Source organism: Zonotrichia albicollis, chromosome 2, assembly GCF_047830755.1.
Source record: "Zonotrichia albicollis isolate bZonAlb1 chromosome 2, bZonAlb1.hap1, whole genome shotgun sequence".
In the NCBI taxonomy this organism is placed as follows: Eukaryota; Metazoa; Chordata; class Aves; order Passeriformes; family Passerellidae; genus Zonotrichia; species Zonotrichia albicollis.
Window position 1 is genome coordinate 83,358,123 of NC_133820.1, and position 27,209 is coordinate 83,385,331.

Genomic DNA, 27,209 nt, shown 5'->3' on the forward strand with positions numbered 1-27,209 from the left:
ATATCTGCTAGCATCACACAGAGGTCTGAAATAACCTCTGCTATTTCAAGAGTTTAGCTTTCTAAAAAAGACACTTAACTTTGGTCTGCAGTTTTCATGGTGGGATGCGGCTGCAGTGTGGCTGCAAAATTAACGTTTGCATATTATAATATCTTGTACTGAACACTTTTAATGAGAAAACTCTAATGCTATTTACAAAACTAATTCAAACAGGCACTGTGACACTGAAGGAAAACTGCTGAAGGCCAACCAACAAAGTTATGTGAAATTGCAGTGGCCAAGGAGGTGTAGCCAGCATTTAGGTTAGACCTAGTTTTATTTAGCAAATTTATTTCTGTTTTGGATGGATGAACAAATGCCACATTAATTAAATTTTTAGATAATATGAAATTGGAATGTATCGCAAATACTATTGTGGATAAAGAAATAATCTAGCAAGACCAAAAGAAGTTTGAATTATTGGCTGGAAATAAAATTATATTTATTCTTGGGAAATATGCAAGCTGTACATCTGGGACATAACAATTCACAAAAAACATTTGAGGGATGGAGGAAATTTTTTGGCAATATAAACTAGGGTTGAAAAGAATAGAAAAACTTATGTGAACTTGAAGGTACTGTGACAATTAAAAAAGGCCTCAACACTGAAATGCAGAAATATGATGTTGGAAAATAAGGTCAGATACACTGTGATTTTTGGTACTAGAATTAGGTTTTAGAACATTGAGAAGACTTTAATATGAAGAGTATCTTGACAAACATTAAATGTTTAGCAAATCAAATAAAAAAAAAATCACAGTTTGGAAGAACTAATGAGAATATTAAAGAATAAAATGTCTACCTATTATGTACTGGTTATAGGAAATTTCTAATGATAATAGCAATTTGAAATATTGTAAAAATACTGAAAACAAAGAGCTGTAAATAGAATAATTAGGTGACGTTTACTCAAAGAGAAATCAAGATGTTAAGATAACCAACACATGGCAGATATATGTGTCTGTTTATTAATTGTTCATCTAAATGGTTTTGTTGGTTTTTGCTTGGATAGAGTTAATTTTCTTCATAGTAGCTGATATGGTGCCGTGTTTTAAATTTGTGCTGAAAATGGTGCCGATAACATGGGGATGTTTTAGTTACTGCTAAGCAGTGCTTCCACTGTTTTCCTGATTCTCACACCACCTCACCAGCCAGTTAACACATGGTGCACAAAAATCTGTCAGAAGGCTCAGCCAGTACAGCTGACCCCAAATGACCAAATGAATATCCCATACCATATAACATGCGCAGCATACAAAGTAGGTGGAAGAGGAAGAAAGAAGGAGGGGATGTTCAAAATGTTGGCATCTGTCTTCCCAAGTCACCCTAACTCATGATGGAACCCTGCTGTTCTGGGGATGTCTGAACACCTGCCTGCCCATGGGAAGTGGTGAATGAATTCCTTGTTCTGCTTTGCTTGTGTGAGTGGCTTTTGTTTTTCTTCATCTATCAAGCCATCATTATCTCAACTGATGCGTTTTCTCACTTTCACTCTTCTGAGTCTCTCCCCCATTGCAACAGTGGCAAGTGAGCAAATGGTCGTGTGATGCTTATTTGCAGCTGGCATTACACCACAACTGCAGTTTCTCTGGTTAATGGTGCATTTCACACACTAGTTAATATTAAGCATTGAACAATATTTAATAATACTGTTATTGGGATTTTTCAAAAAAGGATTCTCCTATCTAAAAGTTAAGTAGTAGATAAAGTTATTGGTATTTGTACCCTTTGGGGACAGATGACTTAGACATTCTGCTCATGGAAAGCATAAGAGATAAAGCAACTTTGAATGATATTTCTTCAGGACCTTTTTGCTTCCTACTCAGTTATTCTGACCACTCTTCTGGAGAAACTTTGAAAAGCCGAGGCAATACAGTGACCAATGTTTGGAATATCTTTTTTCTGCCACTCCTGATTTTGAGCAGTTCTACCCTGTCTGTTTAGGCTCAATCATTTGATAGAACTGCATCAGTGTCCAAATATTTGTGTATATAATGGAGTTGGAGTAGGCATCTCCTCCTGTACTACCTCTACACTGATATATTTCATTGTGTGATGTGAAATATTAAGACTTTCCTTACATTCTATAGTAATTTTTAATAATAAATTGGTTTAATACCAACCTGTAATTTTCTGTTGATTATGTCTTCGTTTCACCTAACAACTTTGTGGAAGGTAGATTCAGGAAGAAAAGGGAAAAATCACCAACCTTTGCCATGCTTTTTAACTCCAATTTCCTTAAAGTCCTCAATTATGTAGATTCTGCATGTATTCCAAAGTTGTAGTTCTCCTGAAAGGAGAGTGGGAATATCCTTCAGGGGTTCTCATTTATGTGACCCATGTTTAGCTATTCAGGTTATTTCAGAAGACAGACAAGAGTTGTCACTACAACCCATTCAGTGACACTGCTGGAAGTAGAAGACAGAAAACAGAAAGTGGGGTGCTTATTCAGGATCTGAAGAAGACATGCTGCACAATTTAAGAGAGCCATTGCACTAGAACAGTTACTTTAATCCTTTAATCCACTTCCAGCAGATAAAGGGAAGTGATTATTTCCTTCTCTTTGATGCCTGAAGACTGCATGTGTAGGACTGTGTCCATTTGGGACCCCACGACACAAAAAGACAAAATTAGGAGTCAGTGTAGCAGAAGCTGTGCAAGGAGAGGATGAGCAAACCGGTATTGTTCAGCTTTGAAAAGTGGGGGATACCTTGGGGGTCATACTGCTGCCTAGAAGCTCCAACAACAGGTGATTAAAGCAAAACAAACAAAAACACATCCAGAATTTTCCAAGGAAGATAGAAGATGAAAAATTGTTGCACAGTGGGAAAAAATTGAAATTCCAACTCAATATAAGGAAAAGATCTTTCACTGTATGAGTGATTGAACACAGGAAGAATTCTTGGTTCCTCTTGGTCATATTCTTGAAGATATTCTGAATCAGACTGGCCATGATTCTGAGTAACCTGCTTTGTGTAGGACCTCGGACTCTGTGACTTCTGAAGATCTTTTTCAACTTGCCTAATGCTATGCTTCTATTAAAAGATGAGTCTTTATGCAGGTACAGAGAAAATTTGAAGGGGGAAAATATGTTTACAGGTTCAGATGAGATCAAAAGAATATACAGATTTCTCGCAATGAAAGTTTTTCCATTACAGTACAAGCAAATGTGTACAAAGAATTGATTCTTTCAGAGTGACTGAATCGTGACTAAACATAGATATTTCTATTTCCATTTTCAACAATTAATTTAAACTAGATTAATCTTTGCTTCTATTCTATCACAGTACCATATTGATTGACAGATTGTGGATAAATATTTTATCAGCTGAGTTCTCTCATCATAGGGACCTGGTTAAATAATGGTCCTCAGATGGAGCAAAACAGTTGTAACTGACCATGTTCTGCAAAATCACATGGGGACAAAGGACCATGAGAAAGAAGTAAATATAGATATAATTTTTCAAATTAAAAACCAAAAATATTTTTATCCAAAGTACAGGTGTATGTTGAATTTTGGCTTGAGTTCTAGTGAGTGTATATTCTTAGCATGTAACTACTAAGCCCCAAATTTGCTTTGGGCTTAGTGGACCTTCTAGAACAACTTTTTTACCTATATTATTAAGATATCACAAATTGATTTCTCTTTTTCCTAAATACACTTCCATATCTGTTAGGCATATATTTCTTTATTTCTCATCACACCAAATTCTACTGTTTAATGTGAAACAATAATTTCCAAAGATCTGTCATGTGTATTTTTAAACTTGAAATAGCAGATTTGGACACCATGTATGCATGCTATAAATATATTAAAGGGACAATTTGAAAATTACATGATTTTTTTATCAACATAACTTTATAGTTGGATTTAATACTGAATTTTGAAGCTTCAATCAATTTGAGAAAAAACCCAACTTTTAAGTTTCATTTTTAAGGTTTTCACAAAAGACAATGAAAGGGAGAGAAGCCTATGATCTTCATCCTTCATTATAGACAAACATCAGTCTGTAAACTGACCTTGCAATGACCCTACATTCAGCAAAATAGCATGCTGACTATTCAAGGATAAGTTTAGAAATGGGCTTTGTCTTGTCTAGGTTCTGTGGAATATGTGCTGAACACCACAAACTTCATTTGTTAGTTCTACATCACAAAACAGATACCTAAAAATCAAAGGAAATCCTTGAAATAGAACCTGTAAATAGCAAGTCTTTGAACTGGAAGATATGAAGTTTAATTGCTATGCTACTTTTGCCTCCCTGACTGATCTCTCTCTCCACAGGAATTGGGAGTCATTGTTAATACCCTCACTTTGTGGCTGTTTCCAATGGCTTTTTACTTGATTATCCAAAACATATCTTTTAAGCTTTTTTTTTTAATCTGCCCTAATACATAAACAAAATAATGAATTGAACCAACAATTTTGCAATCTGATAATCCAAATTTTGCATTCAGCGTATGTCAAATTTCCTTGTCACTTGATTCACTGATGCAAGTATTTTATAAGAAATGCCATTTTCTTCACATTGAGCCATTATAGGGACAGATTAATTTGAAGAAATAGAAGACTTGTTGGTAAAATAATTTGTAAAACATATTGTATGTATATTCTCCATATTCATTTCAATACAATGAAGGAAAAAACCCCAGAATATTTATTATTGAAGAATAAATAATTAGGAAAAAAATACAAACCTAGTTTGTTAAATCCATGTTCAAATAATGCCATCAAAACTTTATAAATTCAACTAAAACTAAATTTAACTAAAACTGACTGAATTATAAGACTGGCAATAAAATTCCAAGCTTAATAAACAACCACCTCACTAAAGAAGTATAAAGACAATTTCAAGGAGACACTTAATTAGATCATTTATAACTCATTAAGTAGCAAACTGCTATACCCCCTGTTGGTTACTGTTAGGGATGAAAAGAGATGAAACAGCAGAACTGTTGTTTCAGGTGTTAAATATCATTTACATCTTCCAAGCAGCTAGTCTACATGTGTCCATTTTTTTTAGTAGTATCACTTTGTCTGCTGAAGCCTAATTAACTGGTCTTTGGAATATGAGGGCTCAATACCAGCAGTGTGATGTTTTATTATCTCACTTTGCAATGCAATTGCAATTCAAGTTAAAATATATACAGAAAACCTTGCTGTGTGGATATAAGATCAAAAGGTATTCACCTGTCTACAGAAGGGTTTTTTTTCATTTGGAAAGATGTCTTAATCAGACAAAATTCAATAAAGGTGATGCTGCCTTTTCTGAATTTGCAAATACCTACAAACATGTGTGAGGAAAGGGTAACTTCTACCTATTATACTTTGACCTGCTGAGCTTGCAGTAGGTCTTCCAAGTGAAGATGTGAACAAGAGGTCATAAATTACCCCGTGGTACTGTCAGGTCTCCTCTTTCTAACATTCTGTAGGTTATAACTCTCTTTCAAGTAGGAATGACAGTAAGTTAACTACACCTTAGTGGAAGGACATAAGCACTATATTTCCAGGCTATAAGTTTTTGAAACTCAGATAATATCTCTTAGAGTTAATATAGGTGACTCCCTTAGGTGCTAGCTCATCAAAATATTACACACTTGGCACAGATATGTGTGTCATTGCAATTTGTATGATTACCCTGTGGTATCAACTAAGAAGTTTTAGGAGCTCTGAAGATCTTCAGAGATACAGCCACTATATGAAACAGATATCTAAGGGATTTTGCATACTACAAGCTTGATCTAGTCTGGAAAGATAAATACCTGTCTCTAAAATAGTCTTTACTTTAGTGGTTGTAGTATTGTAAACAAATGAATTTGTGTGTGTGAATTTGTGTGAATTTGTGGAGCTGCCTTTGGTACTAAGAAGTTAAAATTTCCTGGTTAAATATTAGAGCTAGGGGCCTCCAACACCAATTCTGAAATTAGCTGTGTGACATGGAAACTTGAAAGGTCTTTAAGGCAACTTTTACTCACTTTACCTGACATAGATCAATACCAATGTCCTAGGATAGATGTTCCTGAAAAGTCCTGTCCAATTAGACACACAGAGAATCTGAGACTCTAAACAAAATAATTATATATTTTTGAATGCCAGTGAAGACAACCAGTCATGGGAAAAAAACAGACAAAATTGCTGTCTTGGTCTTAGTTTGATTTTAAACACCTAACACAGAACACAACCATGTGTTATTGAAAAAATTGCATTCCTTCTCATAAGGAAAAAGATCTGGATTAGGAAGCCTCCTACAAGTCTGTGATAAAGACAAGTGTATCTAACCTTCCCTGGAACAAATTAATATGATTTTATCTCCACTATAAATTGATGAAACACGAATATTTTGAGTTAAAAATGTATTCTGTTACAATATAATATAATTTGGACTTGCTACAAAATAATTTATTCTGAATGTCATCACAGTAAACAGCATGCATAACATAATATAAATAATCATATGCTTAAGCAGTCTTTCTAAAAAAGATTCTCCATGGTAATCACTTTCACCTTACTGTTCTACCAAATTCATGCTGGGTTTTTGTGTATATTTTCGCTGCTGGAGAAAACACTATTTCATATTTGAGTAATGCTTTGGGTTTCAGGGTATTTTTGTTGTAGCTAATTTATGCTTTTTTGATTCTATTAAAATAATATTAACTTTATGAATTCTCAAATTTGAAGAAAGAAAACAGGGAAAATTACATTCTTAACAATGTTGGTGGGTTTTGTTTGTTTGTTTGTTTGTTTGCTTGCTTTCTTACATGTCTTGGTTTTGTCTGGGATATAGTTAGTTTCCTTCACAGCAGCTCACATGGGTCCATGTTCTGCATTGGTGCTCCAAATTGTGTTGGTAGCACAGGGATGATTTAATTACTTCTGATCAGTGCTTACACAGAATCAAGGCCTTTTCTCCTTCAGACCCCATCGCAGCAACAGGCAGGCTGGAGGTGCAGGGCACTGGGATGCAGCCAGGACAGCTGACCACAGCAGACCACAGGGATGTTCCACTCCATGCAGTGGAACATCCAAATAACCATTCCAAAATAACCATCACATGAGGTGGAGCCCTGCATTCCTGGAGATGGTTGGATACCTGTCTGCCTGTGGGAATCTGTGAATGAATTCTTTATTTTGCTTTGCTTGTGTACAAAGCTATTGCTTTTCCTATTGAAATGTCTTTAACTCAGCCCATGAGTTTTCTCACTTTCACACTTCTGATTCTCTTTGCTATTGCAACAGGGCATGAAGCAACTGAGCAGATATGTGGTGCTCAGCTGCTGCATAGGGTTAAACCACAAAAGAAAATTTGTTTAGTTTACCTTTTACTTGAATCTTTCTCTCTTGTATTCTGCTGCCAAAATCTGATTAAAACTAGCAAATAAATTTAAGCCACATTGTGTAAATGAAACAAATCTGGCTTTAGCTAATCAAACCGGAGAATAATGTAAATCCCTTTGAAAGAGCCAAAGAAAACCTGCTTGCTAATCAGTATGATGGGAAATGATATCTTCTACTGACTAATGCAAAGTAGCATCCATTGAAGGAGTAATTAAGGTTTATGCCTGACTTTAAGGCTAAAACAGCTAAAAAAGAAAGAAAATACATAACTGTATTTTAAAAAATTGCCTTCTTTACAGGTTGTGTTAAAACCCACAAAAGTAAGAATGTGGAATTGAGTTAAAATGTCTTTTGATCTTTATAGTGTAAACTTTGTTATCTGCAGTGAAACCAGTAAAGTATGTTTTTATTGGAAAAATAAGCATCGTATGTTGGAACAGACAACAGCAAAATTAATTATGTTTTATGTGACCTAAAGCAAGTAACCATAAACAGGGTGATTTTTTTACACCCTAGACAGCATAGGAGTCATGATATTTTGAGAGAGGGAATAAATGAGAATTTTATTTTCTACTTAAACTATATAAGAAAATCAGACTATGTATCTGAATGTCTTATTTTGAAGTCTTAAAGCAGGACAAAAATTAAGACCAAATTTTCATAAATCTTTAAATGATACTGTGTTATAATTGTTCTGTTAATTTTACTATTATTTGAAGTCTAGTCAATACATTTGAGACCTTAAGTACTTAGGGTTGGCAACAGATAAAAACACCTGTGAATTTGATTCAATGCTTAAATAGGTCTCAAAGAACTCTTCTTCTCCTTATAAGATGACCTTTAAATTTACTTTTTTAAAGTATCTATTTCATCCTGCACTTAGCAGTATATTAACACAAATTTTGAATGATCAAAGTTATATTTTAGTGTGTAATTTAGTTATAGCTAAAGGGTGAATGGACTGTGATGAAGGTTAGAATGCCCATTATTCTAATGTCCCTTGGAGAGAAAAGGGGGAAAGTGGCCAAAGAAAGACCTAATTTATCAGCTAAAAATTCTAACTTCACTGAGATATTGATTGCAATGTTTCTCTACAGAACAGGATAAATGGTGTAAGAGGCATGAAATATTTGAAAATTAGAGGAGATATCCTTTGCTTTCATGAGAAATGTGTAGCTTTCTTATATATCTATGCTCACATTGACATTGTGCTGTGAAATGTAAGTCTTCTAATAATAATTTTAAGGGAGACATCACAATTTTTCTTTGAAAAATAATTTAATATAATGCCTTTATCTTTTTTCTTTAAGGCATGCTCTGCCTATAAAAGTTTATACCTATAGATGTTCTACGTTTGAAGAAAGGTCTTTATAGTTCAAATGACATGAACTTTCTAGTGAGTCTAGTAAATATTTTTGGTTCAATCAGAAGATTGGTAAGAGAGATTTTGGAATATCTAAGATCTGATGTGTCACTTAAATTATCATAAGTACCAATTAAATTAATAATTTTAAACCATTGTTTAAAATATTGTATGTTTGCAGGATTACTGTGATCTTAAGAATTTTGGAAGTTGTTAGGTAAAAAATTTAAAATGAAGTTTTACTTAATTGGTACAAAGAAATTAATGTCTGATATATGCTATTGTAGGATCAGAAGTTATAGAGGTAGGTTCTGTAAGCAAATACACTTATGAATATGCGTAATAAAAGTGATTTTTTTTAAGTACTAGTAAAAAGTAAAAATCACAGAGAAAGGACAACGATGAAGTTAATATTCTATTATTTAGGGTTTAGTTTCTTGCAGTATGTACTTGCCACAGTCTTTTAAAATTGGTCAAAGTCATAACTCAGGGATTTTTGATCAAGGATATTCTTATGTTTAGAGTTATTAGAGGCAGATGTATCATGCCAGATTCAGCAGCCCATGAGAGGTGAGGCTGCTGTTTCTTTATATCTTCAGGTCCAGCCAGCAGTGAGACTGAAGATGTATTACTGGCACGTATGTACAGAATGAATGCAAATGGGACATAGATACATAAAATCTTATATACATAAAAACTTGTATACATTGCTTGCTGCACAACTCACAGTGCCCAGAGCACTTACCTGGGAAAGAGTAAGAGGGAAGGCATCATCTGGAATTCCAGGTCCAGCTTCTGAGGTCTCCAGTACAAGTAGTATGTAGACGTGCTAGCAACAAGTTTAATAAAGGACCGTGGGGATGATTAAGGAATTGGAGCATTTGTCATATGAGGAAAATCTGAGAGCTGTAAGTGCTCAGCCCGGAAAAAATGAATTCTCAGAAAGATTTTATCAATGTGTGTGAATATCTGGGTTGTGGGTGTAAGGAAGGTTCTTCTCTGACTCCTTTCCCATATTGACGATTCCATGTTGAGGTGATTTTAATAATTATTACTTTCAGAATGGATTATATATTTCACTTCACCATTTTCCAAACACATATTTCCAATATCTAGTGATTTTTTTTCTCCAAAAAGTTCAGTCTTCCACAGGGAATTTAGCTTGAAAGACTTTTAAGCATCTTCACTTACTTGATGAGATAGAGCCTGAAACCTGCATTTACAGGTCGAGATCCACTTTGAGCCAATTATCTCAACTTCTGTCACAATTTGTAGAGGCTAAGTTGAGATCCAGTGTCCCATAGATACTTTTCTGGTGAGGTTATTTTTTTGCAATTTTTTAGTGTGTCCCTCCTGATCTGCAACAATCAATTCAGAAGGGTATGTACTTTCCAAAGCTCCTGTTCTCAAACTATTAGATACATATTGAACTATAGTCAAATAATTATCAAGCTTTCTATTTTTACAAATTAAATAAAAATCAAATAACAACACTATAAATATTATAGGGCAGTCTGTCTTCTTGGAAGGAGAGGAGCAAAAGCCTAAAATAAATGTGGTAAAGTATTTGAACACATTGTCAATCAAATAAATCCCGTGAGTTGCACAGCAAGACTAACAAATGACAAAGCTAAATTTAATACCTAAAAAAAAACCCCTAATTTAATTAAGAAAAAGTACAATAAATACTTCTATTTTTATTTTGTGCAAAGAATTATATACTAAAGGATGATTGAGTATTCTCCCCTGTATCAGCAGCTAAAAATATTATATTAGTAGCCAAATCAGTTTCTTGAAAACCTGGAAGCTGTATTTTGCAAATCTTTAAAAGAAATAACTAGTTACATAGTACAGAAACTCTCTTTTTTAAAAAATAGGTATTTTTTGGTGGTATGCTAATATTCCAAAAGGGAAAGAAGATGAAATAGAGGTGTGTTTTTAATTTTCTATATACTCTGGGAAAGAGACCAAAAGAGAAGATGATTTAATAGAATACACAGCACTAAATGAATATTTAAGTCTTTGTAGAACTAGTGTAATGATACCTTGGGGGCAATAGCACTTATAAGCACCTAGGGAAAAGAAAACAGCTCAATTTTTACTTTATACATTTGCTTGGATGTTCTAATAATAATTTTTGTGAACATGAAAATTTAAGTCTGCCCAGTTACATTTTCAAAGGGATGTTTCAAAGGTAGGAATACAGACATTTTTCTTATTTAGTTTGTTTAAGTTATCAGCGAAAAGGAGTTTTAATTTGAAATGGCCCAGCACTAGCTATTTTATTGCATTATTAATCCTTAGATTAATATGATTAAGTTCATTTGTGTCTACTTCTTGTGCTGCAGTTTACTTTATTGTCTATTGGCATTGCTAGGATTTGAATGGTTTCCTGTGGACCTGGAAGATATCCTGTAGAATTTTACATAATATTAACATAATTACACATCTACCTCTATTTGCTGTAGTTGCTATATTTTTAATTTTTTATGACTTTGTTGTTGATATCAGATTATTCTAATCACACCTTGAATAGCTCTTTGAAGTCTTTTATTTGTTTTTGATGATTCAGTTTGGAGGAATAATTAGTGGCTTTTCTCAAGCACCAGGAGGCTCTGAATGATCATTAGAAAGGAATCTATTATTTACAAATATGTCATTAGACATCAGCAGAGATAATATAACTTTTGATAACCAAAAGCAAGAGAATCACAGAATCACAGAGTTGTTGAAATTGGAATGGGCCATTTTTGATCATCTACTCTTGTTCAAGCAAGGTCAGGCAGATTTTTTTGTTTATGGTTTTATCCAGTCAACTTTTGATTATCTCCAAGGGTATCTCTTCTGGGCCACCTCTGTTTACTACCCCCAGAGTAATTTTGTTTTTTGTTTTTGTGAAGACAAAATGTCATGGATTTCAGTTTGTATATATTGACTCTTATCCTTTCTCTGGACAACACTGAAAAAAGCCTGGTTCTTTCATATTTCTTTCCTTCCATCAAGAATATTTGAGTCAAAGTAGAAAACTAGTCACTTTCAGAGTGTAGATTAGAAGTTATAGAGTTATTATGTATAGATATATACATATCTAACATACATTGGTTTTGCTTTCACTTCCGGAACAGAAAAGATGAGAAAATGTCCAGATCAAAGGTAGGTTTCTATATTTTAGCTGTCTAAAGTTAAATGAGACAACCCCTCTGTACACAATCAATACTTCAATTAAATGCATACTTATTCCACTTATAAACTCATATCTTCACATTCTTTAAACTTTTCCAGCACTGCAAACACTGTCACTCCCAACAGTATAGTTGCAAGGTAAAGGTAAGTGAAAGCACAGGCCCACCTTCCCATTATATTATGAACAAATACATACCCTGTGTAGGCAGAATTAACTATGTAAGTATCAGTAAGGAGAACATTGCTTTTAGTGACACAAACTTAGCAGACCAAAGGGAAGCAAACTAGAAGTCAGTCAGTACAGCAGGAAAGTTTGCATACTTTAAGCCAAACTAGAAGACATATAACATCAAAGATTCCTTTGAAAGAGAATTCCACTAAAAGAGAGTCGACATTATTTCTGTGAAGACTGTCCTACAGGTCAGCATCTTTTGGTGTGTGACAACCAAAGAAAATACTTGTCATATAAGCAACTTGCTGTTTCTGGTGAGACAGCTTTCCAAAAGAAATGGTATTACACATCATTGAGCAACAGTTCTGACATTTTAAAATTTTAGGCTCAGTAATATCAGATTTATATTGGTAATAAATTTATAATGGTAATCTGGTAATACCAGATTTGGCCTGAAAGTCAAATTCTGATCATTTCGTTGATGTATCATACTGACATTTCTAAAATTCACACAACTATCTAAAATTCACACAACTATCTAAAATTACTAACTAATAATAATATAAAAGTAGAAACTTATATTATCTGTAAGATATAAGCATATAAAATGGCAGTTACATAACAAATGCAATGACAAGCATTCCTCTTAAGAGCAATAGTTCTGCCTCGGTCTTGAGATCCTGTATTGAGATCCCATATTGAGATCCCATATTCTTTTTTTTTTCCCTTTTTGTGTTCTAATCTGTAGAGTGAGATTAGAGTTTTCATTTTTTGAGACTGATGACATGGTGGTTTATTAGAATTTTTTTTTCTCTATTCACAATGTTTTTTTTTAAATTATTTGTGCCCATTCTGGAGAAAACACCAAAACATCATCTTCTCTTTTCTGTTTTTCTATTTCTTTTGATTGTAAATTGTAATTACCTAAAGTCCACAAGAATTGCCTAGTCTTTCTCTTTTTTTTTTTTTTTTGTCATGTCTGGATGCCTCTCTGGGTCAGCCAAACACCTCAAAAAAATATTCATAATTGCATTTCACATATCGCAGAAATTCTTGTTGTGGATGAAATAATGCAATTCACTTGTAAGAGAGAAGTTGCAGTATGTTTATGGATCTAAACCAACATTTAAGAAAGTTTTATAGTAAATGAGACAGTGGTTTAACAAGATTTCATGGCAAGGTGCACTTGATTATTTACTACACAGAGGATGGGGTGAGCCAGACACATTAGAGGCCCTCCCTTTGAGTCACAAAGTTTAGAGATTACACTCTTGCTTTCTTTCTACTCAAAAGAGCCTGGGTACACCTGAATTCTGTCCTAGTCACAGGCTTAGTCAAAGGTTTATGTCTGAGTGATTAAATGTGCACATTGAATCTAAGATATAACCTTATCAAAGTTTACAAAGTCCAGCAAGCTATTAGCCCCTTGTGGTGGATCTGTTGAGGCAAGAAATTTCTCAGTATTGAGGAACAAGGAATCTCTGTGGCAGGCATAAACTTGTCCATACTTGGAGTAAAATCCTGTGATGCAGTCCTCTGCCATGTGGGATTGCTCAAAGGGCTCTTGGGCAGCTCACTATTTCAGGGGTAAAATTATTGACTTATCATCATATTTGCATACTGACTAGAGATGTTAGTTTCTTCCAAATTTGGCTTGAGTTGGACGTCTACCAGTGCTTTGATTAGGTTGGGTGCATTGTTTAAATTAACCTTTGGCTGTTGTGTTGCTATCCGCCTCCCCCAAATCCACTTTGAGCTACTTGCTGCCATCGCTGCCAAATGCATCTGTTATGCTTGCCACCGGTGGTTATGTCTTGAGCAGGGGAATGCAGGTCAGTTTGGGGTAGAAGGAAGAACACCACTAAATTTCTTAAAAACCAGGAGTTTTTTTTTATTGCATCTTCACCTTAAATGTAGTATTTAATTTTAAAAATAAATTTATGAGGTTCGATAGTCATGAATGATTAAATTTGGAGACAGATGAAAAGCATGCAAATTGCATGGATTTGCTTTGGTCTTCGTGTTAAAAAAACTAAATAGGTAAGTGTATAACAAGAATATATTCCTTCAGAAAAAATGTTACAATTGATCATTTGATCTCTTTGAAAATGCTCCTGGAAGACTCATTATTCATGTAAACATATGACTGACATATATGCAGAAATCTTGTGATTTCATTTTTTTTTTTCTTTATAAACATTGACACCACCCAGAAACAAAACAGTAACTGTGTTGGCCATTCATAAGTTATGACTTCAGTAAAATAAATTGTTAAAACACGATCTAAATAACTACTGAGTAAGCAGAGCTGTAAGTTAGGAAATATCCATTTCAGGTTGGTCTAGAATAAGTAGCAACCCTTCACTGACAGCTCCTTTATTTGCAATCATAAAAAGTTTACAGAAGTGAGAAGCTTGCTAATACTTTTGTGTATCTTGCCTGCATTACCAAAGCTGAAAATATGCTATAGCATGGGAAAAATCCCAACCACCAAAAAACAGACTCACACACCCCCTACTCCAACCAAACAAAAAAAACAAACCAAAACTCCAACATGTAGAATTATGAGATGTACGGAAAGTTGGTTAAAAATTAAAAGCATGGCCGCTTGTGATTTATGCTCTGTCTGGAGACCAGGAACACACCTAAATATGTATCACATATTTTATTTCAGTACATTAAATAAGGTAAAGGCTGGTATTCAGCACCAGTCAGTAAAAAATCAGCACTGCAGAAGGCTCCTCAGAGTGGCTGAGAATTTCAAAACTTTATGTAGAAGGAGCAAAGCAATCTGGTCTGATTTTGAACTTGATATTGCTTTAAACAAAGAATGGGACTACATGATCAGAAATAATGAATTTGTGGAATATGTTACTATTAATGCAGGATGATAATATTTCACAGCATTTTGCAGGCTGTTTAATTTAAAATAAATTTTCTTTCCTAAAGAAAGTCATATTAGTCATGTTTAAACTGTTCGATTACTTAAACTGTTTCAAATGTGAAAGAGTTCAACCCTGGGTTACTCTAATGAGCTCAGTATTTTCAGCTTCTTTCCAACCATTTAAAGTTATGTCAAGAGGTTCCCTGGATACATGTATACCTAGGGAAGTCCATTCTTCATTAATAGCTTAGGACCAGTTCCTTACAGATTAATCAAATTACTCTGCAGAGGAAGAATGATACATTAGGTGTGATTTCTGATTAGCTTAAATTTGATCGAATAATGAAAGAGATACACTTCAAATACTTTGAAAGTATGTCTTACAAGTGGACCAAAGAAAAATGAAAATAAAAAAGAGAGAGAAAGAAATGCACCTAAGATTCAAATTAACTCAGGAGAATAAAAAAGGAGCTGGCATGAAAGAAGAACTTTGATGATGACATACATGTTCCTCTACTTGACTGAACAGAATGGATCATTTTTCAGTTGGAAGAGACCTACAGTGATCATCTAGTCCAGCTGCCTGAACACTTCAGTGTTCACCAAATTTAAAGCATGTTATTAAGGGCATTTTCCAAATAAATGCCCCTTAAACTCTGACAGTACTCTGACTACTCTGGAGTAGCGACCACCTCCCTCGGAAGCCTGTTCCAGTGTTTGACCACACACTGGATAAAGAAATGCTTCCTCATTTTATCTGTAAACTTCTCTTGACACAATTTTGAACCATTTCCCTATATTCCATCACTAGAAAGCAATGAGGTCACCCCTCAGTCTCCTTTTCTCCAAACTAGACAAGCCCAAAGCCCTAGCTCTTCTGTTTATCTCTAACATTGTCAGAGAGAAAAGAAGTTCAAAAGTGTTCTAAAACACTGTCTAGTTAAGAAAGTTGTAATCTGCTGTATTTCTGCTCAAATTTTGGAGGAGGAAAGAATTTTTCAGTGTGACTGATAGATTGAAAAATATGTAAATTTCTGGAGGTTTATGGAAAATTTTATACTGAAAATACTGAGATAAAATCTTCCCATTTTCATATGTTTACCTGTAGTTCTTGGGAGCAAAATGGAGAGACAGTGTTTAACTATTAATTGATTTCACAAAGAGTTGCAGTCACTAAAAATTTAATCTTCTTGTAAAATTATTCTTTTAGATCTTTGTGATCTGATTTTACACTAGTAAATAATAAAGAAAATTACAGAATATAAACCTCTAAAGTGATTTTTTTTCTTTCCCTTAGGCTACTGACTATCTTTTCCTCTTGATCCTATGTTTTGTCCTTTCAAGGTCACTCTCATTAAATTTAGTTGGTTTTTAATTTTTAAGCTGCTCCCGATTTGATGTAAAAGCCAACTATGTGTGAGAAATATTAATTTTTCTGCCAGTCAGAAAAATTTGATTTAATTGGCTTTTATCCTGAATCATGTCATTAAACTTCAAGAAGATTCCAAATTAATTATTTACAGGGCACATATCATGTTCTATCCAGTGCAAAATCTTATATGCTTGGACTTGGGAGTGCAGTATTTTAACAGTTGAGTTTGCAGCAAGGTATAGGCAAGGATGGACTTCAGGTATAAATACAATCTTTTAAAAATACCTTCTCTTTTATAAGTGAGTGGCAATGAGAAGTGATGGTGTAGCACAACTGCCTTCACCTCAACTTCATTTTGAAAGTTTAAACTTAACAAAGCGTAAGTAACTATAATAAAATGCTCCTGAAAGAGCACAGCATGTCTCCTCCACAGTGTTCCTCATCAGTTCTGATTCAGAAAGTGGTGACTGCCTCTAAGGGCGGTCTCTTTAGAAATTTAACAGTCCAGTTCAGAGAAAACTAACCCACAAGGGTTACAAAGATTCAAACACCACAGGACCTAGTAGGGAAGCTATTATAATTGGCTTTCCACTGCTATCCTTAGCTATAAGAAATGTGTCACTATCAGACAGTCTTGGACCCCTTGCGGGTTGTAAGAACATTTGGAGATTTGAAATGACAGAGTGGAGGCCTGGAGTGTATGCAGTAAAAATGGAAGAGCTCTGTTGTGTCTGTATGCAGTTTAATTACAGTGTTTGCTGTAACATTTTACGGTAGGAAGAATGTATCTTGAGGGGTTATACAAGCAAATTAGCTTAATCTGCACTGACTTTCTTCTAAAGCCATTTTCCAAGTTCAATATGCTCAATGGCTACCTATCTTAGTTATTGGAAAAGTTCCAAGGGTCAATGAATATAAATGCTCCATGTCATAGCCCCACATGATGATAACATTGCTAGTCAAAGCTCTGTAATGGTGTTAAGTACATTCTATCTGCAACAAAAGATCCAGCAGATCAATCTACTAGTACTGCTACTGATACTTTTGTATGTGTCTAGGCTTGATTAAATTTACCTTTAGACAATATGGAGCTAATCAAAATCTATCAACAGAATCCTTTTTGTGATGGTCTGTATCAGTGCAACTATGACAGGCTTCTATTCACTCCAGAATAATCTTACAATGTGTGAAGGAAAGAGCTTAGAAGAAATGGTTAGGGATCAAATTGGAGTCTTCAGCCAAAAAAAGAGTTCTGCACTTAGGCACTTTGAAGTAAAACCGTAAATAGAGGTGACTCAACTGTCACATAAAAAAAATTTTATGTGTTTAGCCAAAAACATATTTCTGCAAAAACTTTTGTCTGTGAAATAATATTTTTTTTAGTAAGAATCTGCTTCTGCTCTCAAGGTAATTAGCATATAATTAAACATTCAATGAAGAATATACAATAAAATATTAGTGTTAGAAGAACTGGTCTTGCAAAATATTTTTTATAGAACTACAATAAATTCCAGTAAAAATAATCTAAAAAGTGTTTCTCTATGCAAACAAGATTTCCTGCAGTTTCTTTGCTGAGCATATTGAATTCATATAATTTTTCTTTTTCTGCATGATATAAAATATATTTTGCTTTAATGTTTACTAGTAATTTTTTTTGAAAGGCAATTGTAGATAAATGTTCTACAACAAAAGGTAACCTATGTAAGGGCCAAATCCTAAGAAAAAAGAAGCCCCAAACTACCTAACATTATTTTACTACATTTTGCCTTCTGTCAGAGGGAACCTATCTCCAAATAGATACTATGCTTCCTTTCAGTATCAGAGCATATTATTTGTTCTTTCACATTTATTTCCCTTAGAAATACATTATAGACAGGTCATATGCTCAGGAAGAAAGGAAGACTATTCCTTCCTTGAAAAGCAACTGAGTGTACCTAGAAGAAAGGCGACTCCAGAGCAGAGTGTGTGACTGTAGCAGCAAATATAAAAATCACAGGAAGGAACTAGGAAATAGCAGCTCAAGCAGAGACTGAAAAAAGGGACATGGTAGGCACCGTAAGTGATGTCAGCTCATAAGGTATCTTGAGTTAATTAAAAATTAAATTAAAGTTAATTAAAAACAGTCCTGAAAGCTGAGACCCGTTCTACAAAGTCCCAACACAACAAGAAGAAAAAATTACTATATTTTTTTAACTTGTATTCCTACCTTACCTCCTTAAAGCTTTCTCCATCTATTAGATAATCTGAGTGATCTCCATTTCGTAGATAATCTGAATGGTTTTTATTCATAAGGCAGCTTTCTGAAAGCAAAATGGGTCAATCTGCCTCAAAGGTCTTGCTGACTCAATATGCATTTTCAATGATTTAAAATGCATCTACATGAAGTTGTATGAATAACTGAATTTCTGTTCCCTTTCATCCTGAAAACTGATTGAATGACTGGGTTGTGACTCAACCCTATGTTATTAGGCATAAGGAGAAATTATACATTTTTCCCCACAAAATTTGGTTTGGTTTAATTTGCCCTAATTATCTTGAAGTCCAGAACCTAGAACCATAACTTACTGAGGGAAAACAACCAATACTGACTATCATGTGGCATTTAGTAATTTCACTCAGTACTACTAGAAGAAATGTCTTATTTTTGAAGTTTTAAATGCCAACATTTCTTTTTCAAAGAGGAATAGTCTTTTCTGATTCCTGTTTAAAGCACATAAGTAAATAGCATCATAACCTTATCTTTGATTAAACAAGCAAGTCTTCAAAAGTCTCACCCAAATCATGGGAAAACTACATCAGATTTTAAAAATTTATCTAAACAGGTTCAAATTGAACCATTAAACTTTCAGGACAATTATCTAACTGCATATTGTAGATCATATAGATAATGATTTTATAATGAGGTACTTTTAAAGGATTTTGCTCCTTTGTGTTAAAACATAAACAAAAATGTGTGCTAGATAGAGATATAGAAAGAATAAATGTGGTTTTTAAGAATAAATTTTAGGAAACATATATAGGCTAGGAGAATCAGAGATTTTTCAATTTCAGAATCTTGTTACTCAATGTTTTATCAGATTACTTCAGCATAAAAGGTAGAAAATATCTCTGGAACAGCAGCTGAATTCCATCCACCTCTTCTGCTAATTGAGTTGCCTTCCTGCAAATTATGTGGTTTACCTTTTAGTGTATGTTGATTTTCCACAATTAAATGGACTGGTTTCAATAACTTCTCTTACTAGTCACCTCAAAGTTTTAACTTAAGAGAGCACACATTTCTGAGGGTAGGATTTTGTTGAACTAAATCCTCTGTGACTGCATCAGGAGTTCAAATTGGACATTCAATGGCTTTAATAACTGCTGCTTGCAAGATATTGTGAAACAAAGAAGCACAGATTCCTGAAGGTATGATTTTCTAAAATGATGGTAGATACTGTCTTTATGTAGCATGAGATACAAGGTTGGAATGAATCTGTTTACCACACATGTTTTATTTCTTTTCTTTCCAAAGAACTCCCCAGGAACATGTGAAAGGAAAAGCAGTGTGAAAATCTAGGAGCTGCTGACTGACTAAGGTACTGCTGGTCTCCCTGAAAGTCATCTTGGGCCACTGTTACTTCCCTTGGATCTTTGGATCCAAGGGTAAAATAGATGTTCATTGTTCCAGAATCACTGGCATATGGGCATGTCACCCAAGACTGCTCAACTGAAAATAGAATGTGTCATTCCATTGCAAGTTTCACTCTTTCTATATAGGAAAGGCATTAAAAACTACTTTATGAAGGCTTGTAGTATCTGTTACTGTCTGCCAAGATGCAGAAAAATGAAAGAGGTTCTGATCATGAGGTTAGTTTATCTGGGGAACTTCAGTGTAAAGTTAGACTACACATATATACGGGTTACCCATTTTTCTGGTTTGTTAGCAAGCTGCTGAAAGGTTTTGTCATCCTCTTTTGCGGGTGAACAAATTTGGACCTTTTTTTTTTTTCTAATATTCATAGAATATTAGAACACAGAAAGAGAACAGGGAAACAGGGCACAGAAACAGAAAGTTCAAGTTTATTTTATTTAAGTTAATTTTCCCTTTGCAGAGAGAACAAGGGAAAGGCCTGCACATCTCTTATTAACCACGTACCTGTGTACTTCTTCTGTGGTTTCTGGACCATAATGCATAGCAACTCTTTGCTAAACAGTAAATTAAGGAAACAAATTTTCTGCATTATCATCCTCGTAAAATAGTCAAAGATCTATCCATACATCTCAGTTCTTTGTATTTTATTATTTTGTGAGTGTTATCCATCATGGTAATGACTATTTATTTCTGATACCACCAGATCAGAACATCTATAAAAGATAACAGAGGGGTGGAACAGGAATACATTAGGATCACAGAATATTCTGAGCTGGGAGGGATCCGTAATGATTATCAATTACAACTCTTAAATGAATATTCATAAATGTAACCCTGTGACATTGGCATTACCAGCATCATGCTCTAACCAACGCAGCTAATCTCAAAATGGAAGGCATCAAGAATTCTGACAGCTACACCATTTCAAATGGATAAAAACTTGTAGCAAAAGTTAACAATTTCTAGTTCTAAAAATATACACACATTCTCAATATAAAACATATGCTTTACTTATTTACTGCAAAGACGTAATTGTGCGACATGGAGGCACTGATTGTATGGCAAACTGCAGGTATGTTTTGTAACATGCAGAACATGTAAGATGTAACATAAGTTGGGTTTGCTTATCAATGTACAGGTATTGTTACTACATCAAGATAGCAGCTTTAAACAGCAAGAAACATGGTACATCAGACAAGAATTACTTAAAATTATTCCACTTAAAGGTCTTAAGAGGAGTGTTTCACTCACCTTGAAGAACTGACTTACACTAGGATAAGAAATTCATAGACACAGCTTCAAGTAAGAGACCAGTAAATGTAAATTACTGTCTTGAAAATGAAAAAAAAAAAACAACTGAGTTTTCATTTGGAGAGGTATAAATGGTTTTATGCCTGATCAGCCTCTAACATATAATAAAAGAGTGCTTTGAACCAGAATGATCAATATATTTAGTCTATTATTGGACTTTTGTCATGTGCATAAGTAGAACTAATGCAGATATAATCTGATTTTTGAGAAAGGCAAGAGAAAATATTGTCCATCTCTCTCTTTAAGCAAAATGCAAAGCTGCATCAGTCCCATGGCTCACAATCTGCCTTTATGCACTGTCAGATGTACAACTTCACTTTCTTTCATTGTATCTGTTAAGCTACTCCATAAAATGTGCTGGTTTAAAACCAGCTTGTTTTCTTGTTTTTTGTTTTTTTTTTCAGGGTGGGGGGGGGTTGTTTTTGGTTTTAGTTTTGTTTTGTTGTTTTTTTTTCTGAGCAGCAGAATAGTCCTGAATTTTTTACTTTATAAAGGACAGTTTTAGAGAGAGTTATAAAAACCAGATATGAGAATGCGAATAGACGGATAGTGTGCTAAAAGAAGGACGTGACTTTTGGACAAAAGAGGGTGCATCTCAATCACTTGGTGGCAAAAGGCTAATTAAGCTCCACCAGTAAATTAACATAGCACAGGCTAGGAGAGTACATGCAAGTTATCATTACATTGTGCAAGACAGCAAAGTTTACGGTCAAAATTGTAGCCTTCAAGGGCAGACTGTCAAGTGTAGAGGACCTCTCGGCTAGAATTAATGTGGGATAAAATCAATTTTAATTGCTTGATAAAAAATTCTTAGCTTTGGGAATATTTTTGGTCTTTTATCCTTTGTTACTTTTTTTCTCTTCTTTTTCTGACAAAGAGGTGGATGAATCCACCAAGCTTTGAAAAGGCTTTTTAGTTTTTTCAGGCTTTGAGTCTTTGTTTAGAGTCAAATGACAGTAAAGTGCTCTACTGCTCATGAGACAATGCCTCTTGGCACCTTAACAACCCAGCTGTAATTTTCTGCAGCTTTTACTTGTAGTAAAGATAATAAGTTGGATTCAACAAAATGATTACTGATGATCATTAAATATATTCTGCATAAGCACAGATAATGGTACTGTTTGTTTTGTATGAGACCTGACTTTTTCATGGGGATAATTTTAGATTTTACCCAGTGTAAAGCTAGAGTACCTGCCTTAAGAAATGTACTTGCTCCACTTTTCTGATGTGCAGCAAAGAACAGAATTTGACCCTTAAACCTACAGCTTAAATGACAATCCCAGCCCCTTTGTTAACTCGTAATGAGAATTACTGATAATGAACAAACTGGTATTTGGTTAAACTTAAAGGAAAGTAATAGAACCCCTTGATCTGATTCTGATAAAAGAAATTTTAAAGAATTTATGTGGAAAACAGAAAAAAACACCTATTCTCAAAATGCCCACCAAGATTATATAGGTTTTCCTTATTTCCTGCTATTGAACTTTTACCACACCTCCACAGCAATAAAGTGAGAAAATGTTGAAATAATAAGCAGTCTTTCAAACTAATCTGAAAAGTATTAGAAATCACCTATTTTTTCTAATTTTGTTGCATATTGTACTGAATTTACAAGACCTCAAGACTGAGATTATACAGTCAAAGTTTTTCTGATCTTATTTTGAGTCATCTGTAACTTTTTTTTCTTGGCTTAGTTTTGACAGCATTTTTTTCTAATTGATCAGGTGTCTATTTTTCTTTCTTTGCATTTACTTTTGCTAATCTTTGCAGTGCAAAACCGTAGTTTCTTATAGATAATGGAATGGTCACAAGCAGTTCTTCTGGGCAGAAGGAAATATTTACAAGTCTAACACAATGATATAGTATAGAGAAATACAGGTTTAGTATGAGAAAGGCCTCGACGTGAGCAGACAGAATGCAGCACAAGGGAGAAGGAAAAGAGAATAGAAGAACACAGGAAATGAGAAAGAGAAAAAATAAACCATCAACATGATTCTATTCCTCCCTGAAAAGGATTCCAGATGCTAACAGCTGGCCATAATGGACCATCACCTCTAAACCCATAATGAAATTGTTGGCCCAGAGGAGTAGTTAAAGGGTAAGCATAACACTAGGAAAAGGTGTAGAAAGTCAGAGTGCAAATTACAATTTTAAATGTGCAATTGATATTATTGAGATCCTTTCTGTATACAATTATTTTATCAGCCTTGTAACTCTTTATTTCTCTAAAGTACTTTCATGTAGACTAATGATGATTTTTGAATTAGACTATTATGATGTCAATTGTACTAACCAGTAAAGTCTCATCTTGACTTACATAAATGATTGTTGCTCTTTCTCTTTGCCCATGGAAGGATTTTGAAAATAATGTGCTATTCAGTTAATTTACATATTGATTCAAAACTTCTATTATTTGTACTATGTTAGGTGTTGGAGGTTTCCATCGGCAACAACAACTTCATTGTCATGACTGAAGTACAAACTGAGCAGCAAGAGCCACTAGTACTGAACTGCTTTATGGCTAAAATAATAATTTCCAACATTACCTAAGCCTTGGCCACCCATCATTTTTCCAAACTCCCCAGTAATTGTTCAGGATTTTAGTGGACAGTAAACCTTATCCAGAATTCAGCCATAGTGTTTGGATAACAGCAGAGTGTGAGAGAATGGAAAAGGTATACTCCTGAGACCTGAAGTCCAGTTTGTTACAGTCTAGCTTTGTAATCTCAATTTTGCTCAGAATGTTATTAAGTAGATACAAATAATAGCTTCAAAGTTGAACAAGAAGTGTTGCTGACATGAGAGGTACAACCTAGAAAAAATAAAATAGCAACAAAACAACATCAAGGATCAGCTTGTTCTAAGAGAGCAAGAATAGCTCACCCAACTGGTACATGCCTGGCAAACAGAGACCTGTCTCATCCAGACTGCTGAGCATATTAATATAATCTTAGCTTTATGCCACAGCATTCCTGGCTACCTAGTGTATATACTCGCCAATAAATAATTGCTGTGTTAATAAATAATTCTTAAGTTGTCTATCTGAGAGTGTCTCTGTGTGTGGTAAAGTTACATGAAGAAAAAAGACTCAGAGAAGAAGAGCTTCAGGGGGTGCAGAGGATCAAGGCTTTTGCTGTCCTCCATGCTGGGAATGGACATAGAAATGCTGAGCTTTAAATGACTATTTTTCTCAATATGTTTAGGAAAATTCCCCTCAGCTAAGTTACTTACAACCTACCCATTGTATTAACTTCAAAGTATGACGTGGAGCCGGTGAGGCTGAGAGGTTTCATCCTGACAGCTTCAGAAAATTCATTTCTTTGCATGCTCACAGGTCTGTAACAAAAATTGCTCACCATGTGTGCCTTCTTAGCCAGGCTTGACCCTTATATAGGAGGTAGATAGTAGAGAGTTCAATTTAAGTTAGTTTTTAAAGCTCTTGCTGTTTGAGCCTGGCAATTAGGGAAAGTGTGGTGGTGAGTTTGTAACACTGGAGCTCAAACTGAAAATCTCTGATGTATAAACCACTGAAATTAATTAGATAAGAACAGCTTTTAATTCCTGCTGAGCTGGGTGGAAATCAAACCCTACAAGTTAAAAATTATCTTCTTTATTATTAATAAATTCCCCAGTAAGCAATACTTTAATAATTGGTTAAAAATGCCAAAAAAACACCCAGAGTTAAAAAATTATAAGGTAAATTCATCAAATCAAACTTGTTCCACTTTTGAAATTAAATAAGCAACATTTTAATTATCTGGACACAAAGACAATATATCACACCTCTCCTGTAAACATACTTAGTTATTCTACGCCCTGATATAATATCCTAATTATAGGAATGGTTTTTTATTCTCCCTTGAAGAAATAGGAACATTAAAGATGAAACCTGGCAAACTTTTTTTTTTCTATGAAGCACTGTAGACAATTTCAAGGATGATTTTCATGGGCAAGTGATGAACTCCTTCCTTGAAACCACATAAATTAAAAATGCCTAAAGAAGTTTTGTTTGAAAGCAATCTTTATGCTTTCTTCCCATTTCAGGAATTATAAGAGAGAAAATGATTCAGACCAAACAGCATAGCAGTGGAGAATAATGCAACAATCTGTTATTTTGAATTTATGAATTACATAATTGAGACATTACATTCATGGTCTATGTATGCCTTGCAGATATTTCTTTTATATTAGAAGTAAGCCATGAACACATTTTTTCCTACGAAAATGAAATACAGAGGAACTAACGAAACCACATGTTTTATTAATGACTTGAGAGCACATATTTCAGCTGCCATCATAATAACTGGGGAAACTTCTCTTGTCTTTTCAAAACACTACATAACAAGGTTTGAGGTTAGTAATTTGACCTGAATAAAATCTCATGACAAAAATTTTGTCTTGAACGTGGTAGCTGGTCACTAAAAAAATCTTTTACTTCTAGAATATTTCATGGGGCTTGTTCCATTTCAAATTAAATATGTTATGAAGTTATTATGCTACTTTATCAATATGAGATATTTACTACTGATTTTGAAATGGCATTAAATTACTTAAACTGGTAAGAAATGCCTGAACTGTAGCTATTCGATATCAGAATGTATGCCCTATCCATTGATCCATGTTTTCCTTTCCAGAAACATGAGTACGGCATCAAGACATGCAGAAACTATTTCCTCACAGCCTACAGACCTCCATATTTTGCTCTGACTTTGAATCATGGATATGGAGTGCTGACCTTGATGTCTAAGACTAGAATTCACATTGAATTTATTTGTACTAGAGGTATATATAAAAACCTGCTCTCAAAGTCTAATCTGGACCTGTGTGCAAGCAAGCTATCATAATTTTCTTTCTAAAATTTCACTAACGCTATTGTGTGGAAAAAGGAAACACTCTTTTTTCAGCATAAAGAACCAGCACATTTCTAGAATCTATTTTGAAGAACACAGCTGACTTCAGTGCTCCACAGCATTCCGCTCTAAAAGACCATGATAGTACAAGAAAATAATGGAAATAAAAGGGCCATTTTAAAACCCAGAATGACTCAGTTTTTGTAACAGGCATCCAGACTGGAGAAACACTGATGGAAGATATAGCATAATGTTGTAATGAATGTTATACAAGGTCTTTTGAGATTTATTTCCAGTTCCGTGAGTAAACTTGGCATATCCAGATTTGGCACACTGTATCAAATGCAGAGGTACACTTTGAAATGGATGAACAACTTTTTTGTTCATTTCAGAGGACCAGAAACAGAAACAGATATGATCAACCTGTAACCCAAGTATAAGGCAGCTAGACTGAGCTTTAAAGATAGGAGCAAATCTGCCCAGTAGTATGGGTATAAACTGTGCAGAGAAGAACCTTTGCAATGAAACAGAGTAAAAAATTGTATATAGAGGACAGAAAGATAGCACGCAAAGTTAAGTAAGAAAAAAGTGTCCTTAAAAGCCTTGTATTGCAGGTTGTGTTGCGGCTTAGGGACTAGATTTTTCTTTTCCTTCTGTGTTCTCTTCAACTTCAGATTTTCAACATTTGGCAGGATTTAATATTAGGAACAGGGTGTAGTCCACTAGAAACATATATATCCATTTTTTGAAAGAACAAGATCAGAAAGTTAACATTCCTGTAGCTGGGGAAAATCTTTCTGGTCTTATGGGACATCCATGTCTATATGGATCAAACATTGACTGGAACTTGTTTTGCAATTTTATAAAAAAGGGATGGCTAACACAATCAATGAACATATGATGGACTTAACAGGACATCTTGCTTTTGCTAATTTTTTGTTTGGTTGGTTTGGATTGTGTTGGATTTTTGGCGAGGGTGGTTTTGGTTTTTAGTTGGTTTGGTATTTTACATGAGACAATAAAACAAGGAAATATTTTTAATTCTTTCTAAGCTATAGAATATATTAT

The 27,209-nt window shown here is 34.3% G+C and overlaps 1 long non-coding RNA gene across 2 annotated transcripts in view; it reads left to right on the top strand.

Annotated features, from left to right (window-relative positions):
- LOC113460040 (uncharacterized) overlaps nt 1–27,209 on the top strand; it is a 241,893-nt gene that overhangs the window by 144,493 nt on the left and 70,191 nt on the right. Inside the window, exons 6-7 of one of the 2 annotated variants that reach the window (XR_012579069.1) lie at nt 19,861–19,924; nt 25,926–27,124. The exons of the other annotated variant lie outside the window; for it this stretch is intronic. This is a non-coding gene — a long non-coding RNA (uncharacterized LOC113460040). Of the gene's footprint in view, nt 1–19,860; nt 19,925–25,925; nt 27,125–27,209 lie in introns of those variants that run through there. 2 annotated transcript variants of the gene reach the window in all.